Source organism: Halichondria panicea, chromosome 13 (genome assembly GCF_963675165.1).
Source record: "Halichondria panicea chromosome 13, odHalPani1.1, whole genome shotgun sequence".
Lineage (NCBI taxonomy): Eukaryota > Metazoa > Porifera > Demospongiae > Suberitida > Halichondriidae > Halichondria > Halichondria panicea.
This window is the reverse complement of record NC_087389.1, coordinates 2324692-2336262: the sequence shown is the minus strand read 5'-3', so window position 1 is coordinate 2336262 and position 11571 is coordinate 2324692. Positions and strand designations below refer to the sequence as shown.

The 11571-nt window shown below is 41.9% G+C and overlaps 1 long non-coding RNA gene across 2 annotated transcripts; it reads right to left on the bottom strand.

Annotated features, from left to right (window-relative positions):
* Positions 1-7333: 7333 nt before the first annotated feature.
* LOC135345985 (uncharacterized) lies at positions 7334-11462 on the bottom strand. Of its 2 annotated transcripts, XR_010397949.1 has the most exons (3): positions 10307-11462; positions 9488-9911; positions 7334-9209 (listed from the first exon to the last, which is right to left on the bottom strand). It is a non-coding gene; the product is annotated as an uncharacterized LOC135345985 (long non-coding RNA). The 2 variants fall into 2 exon arrangements; XR_010397948.1 differs by having other exon boundaries at positions 7334-9911.
* Positions 11463-11571: the final 109 nt, after the last annotated feature.

Here is an 11571-nt window from a genome sequence, read left to right as displayed (position 1 = left end):
GACCGGTGGAGCTCAATGGCAAAGCCCAAAAAATTTGGTTGAAGGAAAGAATGGTGATGGTTCGAAAAATCTGAAACGGACATATACCTCCATCCAGAACTCAATCGGTCCAGAACTCAATCGGCCCAAATGAAATGAAATATCAATATGTGAAATTTCACATGTGTTGTCAAGGTCTTCATGGTGGACAAGTATGCCTGGGACTAAGTTGGTTGGAGCTTACCAGCTCTACAGCATATATGACAACTTTATGAACTAGTGAAGACACCCTAAAAGTGCACTTATAGTTATCAAAACAATCAACATGGCAAAGGAACATGCACTTGTGTGGGAAAGTTCAAAGCCCACCTCCCCTCTATACATTGGTGAACCACTGAACTGTAATGCTGAACTGCACTATAGTACCGGTACTAAATTAATCTTCAACAACTGCGTTACCACTGCCCTAGCCGTAAAGTTGATGGGAAGGCAGGGAAGGCTGCTCCAGGAATATCTTTCTAACAGAAAACCACTGTGTAGAGTACTCTAAGGTCCTATTTGCTGACGACACGATACGACACGAAATGTTCTACGATGTCTAATTTAACTAGGTGGTATCCAACACATACATGCTGGCCCACTACAACTACAAGATGTTAGGCCGAACTTTTTTTCCATGTTTTTTATAAACTCGTAGATTTGAAGAATGCTACAGTTGCTACCAGGTCAATTTATCACTAAAATAAAAAAACGCACTATAATTATGTAGTTCATTCCGCAAGGCGGCCTTCCCCGACACAAACTTTGGCAAGTTGGTATTGTACACTCACTTCTTAAGACAATCATGTTCCTTGAGTGTTTTGCTGATTGGCTGGATGTGATAGCATGTTCTTCCAAAGAAACTTTCACTTGTTTAATCACTTAATTTCGCTACTACTCTGTATAATACATTAGCCTTCATCATCTTCTGATTCAGTGTCCAAGTTTAGTGTCCAGAGGGAGAAATTGTTCTTTCTGCTTCCTGAATGTCTATTGTATGTGTTGACGTCAGCTAAGGGCCAATTTAGAACAGGAGAGAGGCACTTATACCGAAAGTTTTCTCAGACGGTCTAGTAGGAGAGATTTGGACGGATTGAGCGAGACCTTGTGCTTCAGCCCAACAATACCGGACACCGTGATGACTCTTGGAAGACGGAGACGTCGTTCCAACATAAAGAATGCAAGAGCTCTGGCTTCGTGCCACTAGAGTGTCTGGGGTTTTGAAGTCTCGCTTGTCGGTGTTGGTTCATTTCGTGGGGCTTTGACACGATTTGCATTGTTGACCTCAAAAGAGAGGAGCTTCGTCATGAATTTCGGGAAGAGATGTTTTTCAACTTTACAAGCAATACAGGTTTGAGTTGAAGCGTGTTGAGCAGCGATGGGTTTGAATGAACTAGCAGGACGCAAGATCGATAAGTTCTGGTGTTAGTTTTAATTAGGATTTAGTGCACGAAGGTGTTGTTGGACAGTGTCATGAAATTCCTTGATTTTTACGTGAATGAGGCGGGGTCTATTGCATCGATATCGCAGGCAGTCGACTGCTTCTGCATAATTCTCCCCCGATTATGACGATATAGGTAAACCAGCAGTCCTGACACGGAGAAATGTTCTACGCCAGTTTAGAATATTTCGATCGAAAACTAAGACACATCTACTAGATTGCATTCAGTTTAACGAAACAATCAAAATGCACGGAGCTCATCTAATGCCATTAGATTGTTGTGTCCATCAAGCACATACTTATCAGTTGAGTCTAAGCAATTGAGTGGGCAAGTTCCGGGATACCATTCACCTTTTAGTCAATGGTAGTAAACGCATCTTTAAATCAGTATCAGTCATCAACAATCGTCTAGGAGATCTACAGGAGACGTCTGAAGTCTGTGTCTAGAGAGTCTAGTTTTTCTGCAAGCCTGGTTTGGAGCTTCAGTACCTTTGTTCGAATTCTAGGCACGTACGACACCTCTTTCAGTTTTGTAATTTCACGAGGATCCATATCGACAGGCTTCGGGCGAAATTCAATTCAGACAGGCGTTCAAATCAATAACAATATGCAGTATACGAACGAGCGAGAACGAATGAACAAACGAAATTATATGAACAAATTAAGCGAGCAAGCAAACAAGAACGAATGATTATACGAACAATTATACTATACGAACAATTATACGAACGAAAATTAGCAAGCAAAACGAGAACGAAAAAAATGAGTACGCGAACAACTTTACACACAAACAGTTCTAGATCACGTGTCCGTGTATGCACACACAAAGAAATGCACACACAAAGAAATTAATGTCAACGGTAGTAGATGAGTATTGTTGTTCACAGAGTAGCACGAGAGAAGATCAATAGGACCGGTTCGAAGGACCAAAATGTAGGAGCCACTCTAAGATAATTTCACTTCACTTTTTACTTTTTAATGATACAAAAAGTACCATGTCATACATGAACAGAAACAACACATGACCATTACCGGTTAACAGACCCAGTGCAATCCTTTATAATAATAATAATATAATGAAGTGCAATTATGGGTTATCATTTAACAAAAGGGTGCTAAACTGACAAGCGTAAGTAATAAAATACAATAAAAAAATTAAAATAAAATTAATGATGATACCAGATGAATATAAGTGATTAAGTGGGCCTGAATGATGATGGCAATTACAAGGGCAAGAAAAATGGTAGGTTTTTTATGAAATGAGACCAGAGAAATTTAAATATGACGTGTTTTATACATTTTGATGATACAGTTAAGTCAATAGGAGGTAGCTTGTTCCATAGTTTTTGTAAGCGGTGAGGAAGCTTTAAAGTTAACTTGCTGGACGAACGGGTATTGGTATTATCTTGAAAATTTATATAATGCTGAATCGCACAGAGGGTTTTTTTAGCAAATTAGCCATTTCAAGTTGGTTGCCCTGTTTCTAGTTTGCTGGTCTTTATCGAATGCTTTTCGGAAGTCCAGAAAACAGTGTCTATTTGCTCATTGCAGGTGAGGCAATTGATAACATTATCTAGAAATGTAAGCAATTGTTGGAGACAGGAAAAATCCAAATTGAGCTGTTGAGATCATGCTCGCCACAAATGGAAAAATCTTGTCATACATTAAGCGCTCCAGAACTTTTGAGATACAGCATAGCAGTGAGATGGGTCTGTAATTTGTGACTGAGCTTTGTCACCTGATTTATAAATAGGCACGATGCATTGGACTTTCCATTCAAAAGTCCAAATGGAATTTTGCAATACCATAGTGACATAGTGAAAAGGTGGTGGATAACTACATACAGAGTCCAATTCCATTGGAAGTGTAAACATCTAAATCAGTAATATCAAGAGTACCTAGGTGTACTGTCAGCTGGAGATTGATTGTCATCAGATTTAGAGTAGACGGATTCAAAGAATACGTTAAATAGAGATGCTTTATCAACATCAGAGAAAACAGATTGACTATTAAGACGCACAACGGTGGGGAGATGAGTAGATTTGATTAGATCTTTCTGTTGTTTTTGAAGGCAAATTCGTTGATTAGTTGAGATTCATATAGTGAGACTAACTTATTAAGTAGACATTGCTCCGCAGCTTCTAGCTTTAGCAGTAGAGATGTGGTGGTATGAAGACCTTTGGCTTTTTATATTGATTTGAACGAATCTCAGAGTTGTACCATTTTGGAATTCTATTCTTGGGGTTTAATTTTACGATAGGCACTAAAGATAAATTCACGTAATTCAACATCGGACTAAAGTCAACTTGACAAAGGTGAGCAAACCATAATTTTAGGTCAGGAACATATTTAGTGGGTTGCTTTATGTTTGGGAGGGTTGAAAGAGTTTTAGTAGTTTAGTTACTAATAATATTTCATTCCAAATTCTTGTCCACAAACATAAAGTGAAGTGAATGATGAGACAGAAACAGGGTGTGTGCGTCTAAGTACAGAGGCTAACAAAAGAATAGTAAGAATCACAAAAAGAGGCAATGCGGTAGGACTACAAAGCGCATTGCGTGATTAAATTCTATTGCGTATTACGTAACATGAACGGAAAACTGGTAAAGGTGACTACAGAAATCAATAATGGTAAAGATCGTTAATACAATAAAGTAACCACTCCCCTCCCAGTGCATTAGGACACGGAATGAGAAAGGAGAAAGGTATGTCGGAATGTACCCAACGTCCAGAACGAGTGGGGGAAACAGTGGGTAGTGGGGTTTGAGACGAAGAAGTGTTCAAATTAGCGGTTGGTGTCGTATTGGTATTGTTCGATGTGGGCTGCCGTTAAGATCGATGGTGAAATGTTTATCAGTTCGTTTGATAATACGGAATGGTCCGTCGTAAGGTGGTTGGAGTGGTTTCCGAACAGCGAACAAACACGTGTGTGGCTGACGCTAGTCCGTCGGGAATGTGAGACTTTCTATTGGTGGAACGGGTAGGTATTGGTTGTAGATTCCGAAAGTGTGTTTTGAGCTGGTTGATAAATTCGGAGGGATCTGGCAGAGAGAGAGAGAGTTAGTTGGTGAAGGAGAAGTTGGTGAAGGAGAAAAAAATTTTCACCGGGCAGACAAAGGGTAGTTCCATAGACCATCTCAGCTGTGGTGGCGGAGATGTCTTCTTTCAGTGCAGTCCGAATACCTAGAAGTATGAGAGGTAGAGTGTCCATCCAAGCCGTTGGTTGAGGTTGGGCGGCTTTGAGTTGCCGATGAAAACGTTCAACCATTCCGTTGGATTGAGGGTGGTATGAGGTGGTTCGAGAGCGTTTGGAACCAAGTAGAGAAGTGAGGTTACTCTATAAGCGAGATTCAAACTGTCGTCCGCGGTCTGTCACAATGGTGGATGGCACACCGAATCGCGAGATCCAACCACTGAGGAATGCAATGCATGGCTTCGGGCCATCGAGTAAATCAATCAACGCGGTATGTGTATCCATGGGATGGCGGGAGTGGTCCAACCAGTATGACATCAAAACGGTTGTCAGGTGTCGGTTGTCAGGTGTGGTGTGAGTGGAGCTGTTGTGTGTCGTTGGATTTTCGCTCGTTGACACTGTACACAGGAGCGGGTCCAGCAACGAACATCTGAGTTTATGCCTGCCTGGCCAAACAAATTGAGCAGTAATTAGTTTCTGAGTGGCACGAATTCCTGGGTGAGAGAGACCAGCTCGTCGCCATGGTTGCGGAACCAGGGGTCTTTGGGTGCCAAGGGTCGGTTGAGTCCGGTAGGGCGACTGGTTCTACCACGAGAGTTGAGGATGGTGAGGATTGGAGTGCACGGATTTGTGGGTCAGTGGCTTGTTGGCCAGAGAGGAGGGCGTTCGTTTCAATTCGAGACAGGGCGTCAGCAACTACATTGTCTGTACCACTGGGTGAACTGAGCGATGTAATCGAGGTGTCGTGCTTGTCGTGGCGAATGTCGATCGGATCGAACGTTCAGTGCGTACGTCAGGGGTTTGTGGTCGGTTAGGAGACGTCCTTCAAGAAAATGGTGAAACTGAATGATGGAGAGGTAAACACCGAGTAATTCTCTGTCAAAGGTACTGTAGCAGGTTTCAGCTGGCAGCAGTGTCGGATGCGTCGGTCATGAGACAGGTGGGGGCATCAGGTTGAGGGTAAGAGAGGAGGGAAGCATTAGCAAGGGTTGCGGCCAGAGCTGAATCGTTCCATGTGAGTGTTGGGTTTTGGGTTTGGCTGACGAAATGAGGGAGTGCAGTGGTTGCATAAGGTCAGCACGGTAAAAGTTCACAAGTCCAATGAAGCGCCGGAGTTGGCGTTGAGATTGTGGTTGTGGGAATTCCCGAACAGCTTGCACTTTGTCGGTGATACCGTGTTGGAAATTCAGACTGGTCACACCAAGTAGGCACCACACCGTTGGCAGAGAGGCGTTCGAAAACAGTTTGCAAGTCCTTGAGGTGTGGGGCTGGCAATGAGAACATCGTCTATGTAGGCATAGGCGGCTGGTACCCCACGGAGAACTTGGTCCATAAATCGCTGGAATGTTTGGGCAGCGTTCCTGAGGCCGAATGGCATCTTAACAAATTCAAACAGTCCGAAGGGTGTACATCCGAGGGGGCCACAGGAATCTGATGGTAGGCACATATCAGATCCAGTTTAGAAAATATACCTGTAGAAAATCATGGATGTGGGGGACAGGATACCGATCAGGCAGCACTGTTGAACGGTTGAGAGCACGATAGTCACTCACCAGGAGTCTTCTTAGGAACCATGTGGAGTGGGGAGGCCCAGGCACTAGAAGAAGGTCTGATGATGCCCAGCTGGAGCATGTGCTCGAATTCCCCCTTTGCGACACGGAGACGGTCTGGGGCGAGACGTGCTGAGGTTGGTGGTCCTGTAGTCTCAAGGTGGTGGGAAATGTTGTGTTTGACCGGTGCATCGGAGACAGCAACCTGAGGGGAAATCCTAGTGTCCTTCGGGTACAGTGTTGCGCTCAGAGAGGAGTGGATACCCTAGTATTGCAAAGGTTTCCAAGGTGGCGAGTTTTGATGAGCAAGGATGCTACATCCAAAATCAGGAGAACAAACTGATAGCAACTGCCAAGCGAGTGACTAGAGCTTCACCGTCACTATCAGAGTCATCCGTTTCTCCTAGAGTAATCGATACCTTGTGCTTTTTGTTCTCCTTCTGTTTTCCGATTCGAAAATCGTAACAGTCTCGCTTATAAGTCTCGCTTATAATGTCCATACTTTCCGCATTGATGACATTTACTAAAAGTTTTTACAGCCATTGCTCTCTCGTCCTTGACAGTATGTCTCTTCTCGTTTAACTTCTTCTCGGTGTGAAGGAGTCGGTGTGAAGGAGTCGTTCAACCACTACTGCCATTCAAGAGCTGTCACTAATACATCGTAGACTTGCTAACAAATAGACAACTCTGTCCTCTTCAGTCATGGGGGCGCTAAGTCCATCAAAGATTTCAGTCATTTGTTTAATGTGCTCTTGCACACTCCTTGAGTCTCAATGAGAACAACTTTCAACGAAGTTCGAGCCCATGTTTTTCTGTCAAACTGTTCGCTTAGCATAGTCCAGGCCTCCACTTGATCGTCAGGCTCATACAAAAGCGACGAATCCACAAACAGCACAATTGCACGATCTCGCCGTTTAACAAACTTCGCATGGGTTCTGGATGGGTTGTGGCATCTGGAGCCGTTTCAGTGCCATTAACTATTCCCCACAGCATTGCACCTTCCAAATTCTATAGTTTGATCCGGAACCATCGCAATAGGGATTCCTTGGATTGATACTAGACACTTGCAACTACACTCAAAGGCACACTCAGCTAGGCACACTCAGCTAGATTCTAAAAGCGTGGGTCTGGTCAAATAACGACACACAATAATCAAAAGAAGGATAAAGCACATGGTCTAAAGGTGACCTTACAAAAGGAACACACATGATTACATAATACATGATTACATCATAACATAATAATCTCTACCGTAGAGTCTGTTCACATGAAGTGCATTTTCAACAAATAAAAACAGGTTTTGTGGATGAGTAAGAAAAGAAATGGTGTCATTAAATAAAGTGAAGTTAATGGATGGAGATAAATAAACAATACACACAATGGAGTTAGAGTGAAGTAAGTGGATAGCAACTACTTCTGGAGAATCTATTATTTTAAAAGGAATTGAGTTGTGCACAACAAGTAAACACCACCACCTCTATCATTTCGATATATACGATAGCTATGTAGGAGTATTTCATTATCAAATAAGTTTTTGCTGAGCCAAGTTTCTGTAATAGCAAAGACTACAAAGAATATATAAATGATTGAAGATTAGACAGTTTATTGACGATACTGCGTCCATTAAAAAGTGTGAAATTGTACGTTGATCCATGCAGTCAGTCGGACTGTCTATTGTCAGTCACTGACGGATCCTCTATCAATGGATTTGAGTTTGTTACTTGTGCCGTGGTATCAATTTCCTTATAACTAAAATCAACTAGATCTACGAAGCCTTTTTTCACATAGATCGTTCCAGACTGAATGATGTTACTCATGCGTACAAAATCTTCATCGGGTGACATGTCTGGCTTGATGGATACCCCAGGAGTATCTTTAACGTTGAGACAGCAGAGAGGAAACTTCAAAAGATCTTGATAATTTTACTAAAACTGGGCGACATTTATTATTCGTGTACTTGCCAAGTCAGATTGAGCAGAGATTGAAGCTTATTAAACACTTCGGATACATCGTCAGTATATCAGACGAGTGTGTTTTAGAGGTTTTTCCTTTATACCATACACTACCACATTGAATTTGCGACTTGTGCGGTCAGCTAAGGTGAATAACTATGTTGTTTAACAGGCTCAGAATAGGAGTTGACAGGCTGTAGAGACACTAGCTGGGCTTCAAGGGTTTCTATTTTGTTTTTTAACTCGTCTTGAGAACAATAAATGCAGTAGAATGGAGCTTGATAAATAGCAAGTGCTCTAAAAATAGGAATTGACATACCTATGCATTGCCTGTGCATCCAGCTTTGACAAGAGCCTTCACAAAATACAGCATCTTCACCATTGGACTTGGAAGTAGACTCCTTAATAGTCTTCGACCTTAATAGTCTTCGAACAAATAGCACACGAGGTCGGCGCCACCATTTTTTTTTTTTTTTTTTTTTTTAAGTAAACTCCGAACCACATTTTACCACATATACTCACCCTCGGAATCGGTAACAATAATAATTATTATCACAAGATAAGGCCACTGTTAGTTGCATACTTGTACCCGATGAGGGAGGGAGGTCTTCATTACTGATGACGTCATATCCTAAATGACGGAGTCTGACATAAAAATAGAAAACAATTTTTACGCTCTGGCTTTTTGGCAACTTGCACATGGCATATGGTAAAATAATGCAATGTCAGCAAACAAAAGGACTTTGATCTCAAATAATGGCTGACATCAACAATGATGACTTAATTGAGGAGGTGAGCAAAACCGAGGAGGGAGGTTGATCTGAAACAAGCCTAACTGAAATGAAGATGACAATGTACCCCTTAAAAAATGTGCTCTTGCAGTTTGACTTTTCCAGCAGACCTGTACAAGCAGCACCACACAGTCCAGCACATGCACAGTCAGCAACAGCAGCAGTGGTCAGTCCATAGATAGTAGAGGAAGGGGATTGGAAACGAGATCACGTGAACACAATTTCATGGACTGTCCGTAGATCTGTGTTTGGGTATGGGCCCTCCTACAGGAAGTAGGAATCTGAGCTATGTGTGTATGCAAGCTTTTAGTTTTGAAATTCTTTTTTTTGTAAGTTCTTTCTACTCTGGAAATGTGTCCATGCTCTACAATTATATAAATCATTCAATATAAAATATCCATGACAACTCATCATCTATATAACATTATTATGAACTGCAGACAAGCCATGTACATTATGAACGATATAACGATATGAGTCAGAATGTGTTGTCAGACTGCGTTTGGGTAACGGTTCGTGAAAAATTTTTTGACAGAACTTACCTATAATATATAGTGTAGAAGAGTGATGCTTTCACAAATCATTTAAGGCCAGGATTTTCATCACAAAAGTTCAGGGAATCGATGGATCTCAATCAAAATAGCACAGCACGCTGCGCTGGTGAAGGTAACTTAGGTTGAAAGAACTGGAGTGATGAGTTGAGAGAGGGAGTGTAAGGGTATATTCAGAACGTACTGACAATGAGCTGGCACTAAACACACAAGGTGACGAGCTTGACAATGGTGAGCACGTTCTTAATGGCAATTAGTTCAACACGGACTTGGCAACCAAGAAGTGGAGAGATTCAAGAGTTGCTGGTCGACTCAGGTAAAGGCTGATGAGAACAGACGGGGGATGTCTGCTGCTTCTTGCTTTTCTTTCGCTGAAAAAAAACTGACTTCCCATGCCCATTGTTTACAATCACACCTGTGTGGGAAAAGAGTAACATGACATTTTCACACTTTTTCATTGAGGTTCTTTCGAGTTAGTACAGCTACTTCATAGAGAGAATCAGAAAATTCACACTAAAACTTTCAATTGTGAACGGGACACCCCACACAAAGAAGGCACCCCATTCGAGGTGCCTTCGACCTATTTCAAACACTGGAGAACGACAAAAAGCTTACATATCAAAAAAAGGGTTAAAGCTCAAGTCAAGGAAACAGCCAATGTGCTTACTAGCTTCTAAAAGTGTGTCAGAAACTAGATTCTCCCCAAACAGTGCTAAAAACAGGTAAATGGGGATGCATGGAAAAGAAGGAAACGGAAAACGGAAACGGAAAACAGAAATATCTCAGCTGTGTAAAGTTAACGACCATTACCATTCTGTGTTTTTTGCAGTAGTGAAAGTTGATAGCAGAAGATGTATTTGTAAAGGGGTGCTGTGGGGAAGCCTATCCATCTAGCTATGACATTCAAGGAGCAACTAGGTAAGGTAGCTTGAGACAACGTCAAGGGGGTGCTTCATTCAGTGCTTTTATGCTTTCATGTTACTTCACTCTCATCACTTCACTCTCATTACCATTCTGTGTTTTAAATTGAATATAAATCAATAAATAAAGTGAACATGAAGCAAGTGAAGTAAAAACCGAAGTACAAGGCTACCATGCAGTACTGTTTAGATGGCTAGGTTCAGCCATTGCAGCTGTATCTCAGGGTCTTACTCTCCAACATAATTACAATCTTGTGTAAGGTTCAGCCATCAAGTTGCCATGCAATGTTGCAGCACAGTCCATGTTTTGCAAGGGTCATACAATCTTGCCTGATGTCATCTGTTACTTGCGAAAGCTGGATGTATTCAGTTCTCAGATTCTGGCCTCCTATTGCTTTTCCATGTACTCAACTTTCATATCAGTCAAACAGGTTCACTTCATTCACTCTGATCGACCAGGGGCGTAGGAAGCATGCTCTGGAGCACCCCCTTGTCTCAAGCTACCTTATCTTATGCTTTCCTTGAAGCTAGATAGATTAGATAGGCTTCCTACAACTCAGCTCTCTACTATCCATATTCATATTCATGTCAAAAAAACACAGAATGGTAATGGTCGTTAACTTTACACAGCTGAGATATTTCCGTTTTCCGTTTCCGCCTTCCGTTTCCGTTTCCTTCTTTTCCATGCACCCGGTAAATGGTTAGTCATAGCTAACTTGTAGCTCAACAGGTATATCTTTTTACTTAAAACGCTCAAAATATTGTTAGTATAGATTACTACTGACATTAAAGCTCTTAGATAGTCGTTTCTTACCTTTAGAACCGAGTAAAACTCTTTAACCCGCTCAAAATTAGTCAATTCGCGGTCTAACGCGGATAGACCTCAGATCTCAATGTATGAAGTATAGCGCACGTGATCTCGTTTCCAATCCCTTCCTCTACTATCTATGGTCGATCAATCTCAGGTTTATTTTAGCAGTCAGTAGCCAGTCAGTCAGTCAATAGCTTGCACGCTTGACTATTCCAGTATCTGCAGCTAGCAGCAGCAATTAAAATAATACTGCAGCAGGCAGAGCCACAGTACAGACTGAGAGTCACACCCAATATATAAAGGACCTCTCTAAAATGTACCTACTAGACTATGTATGCGCGCTG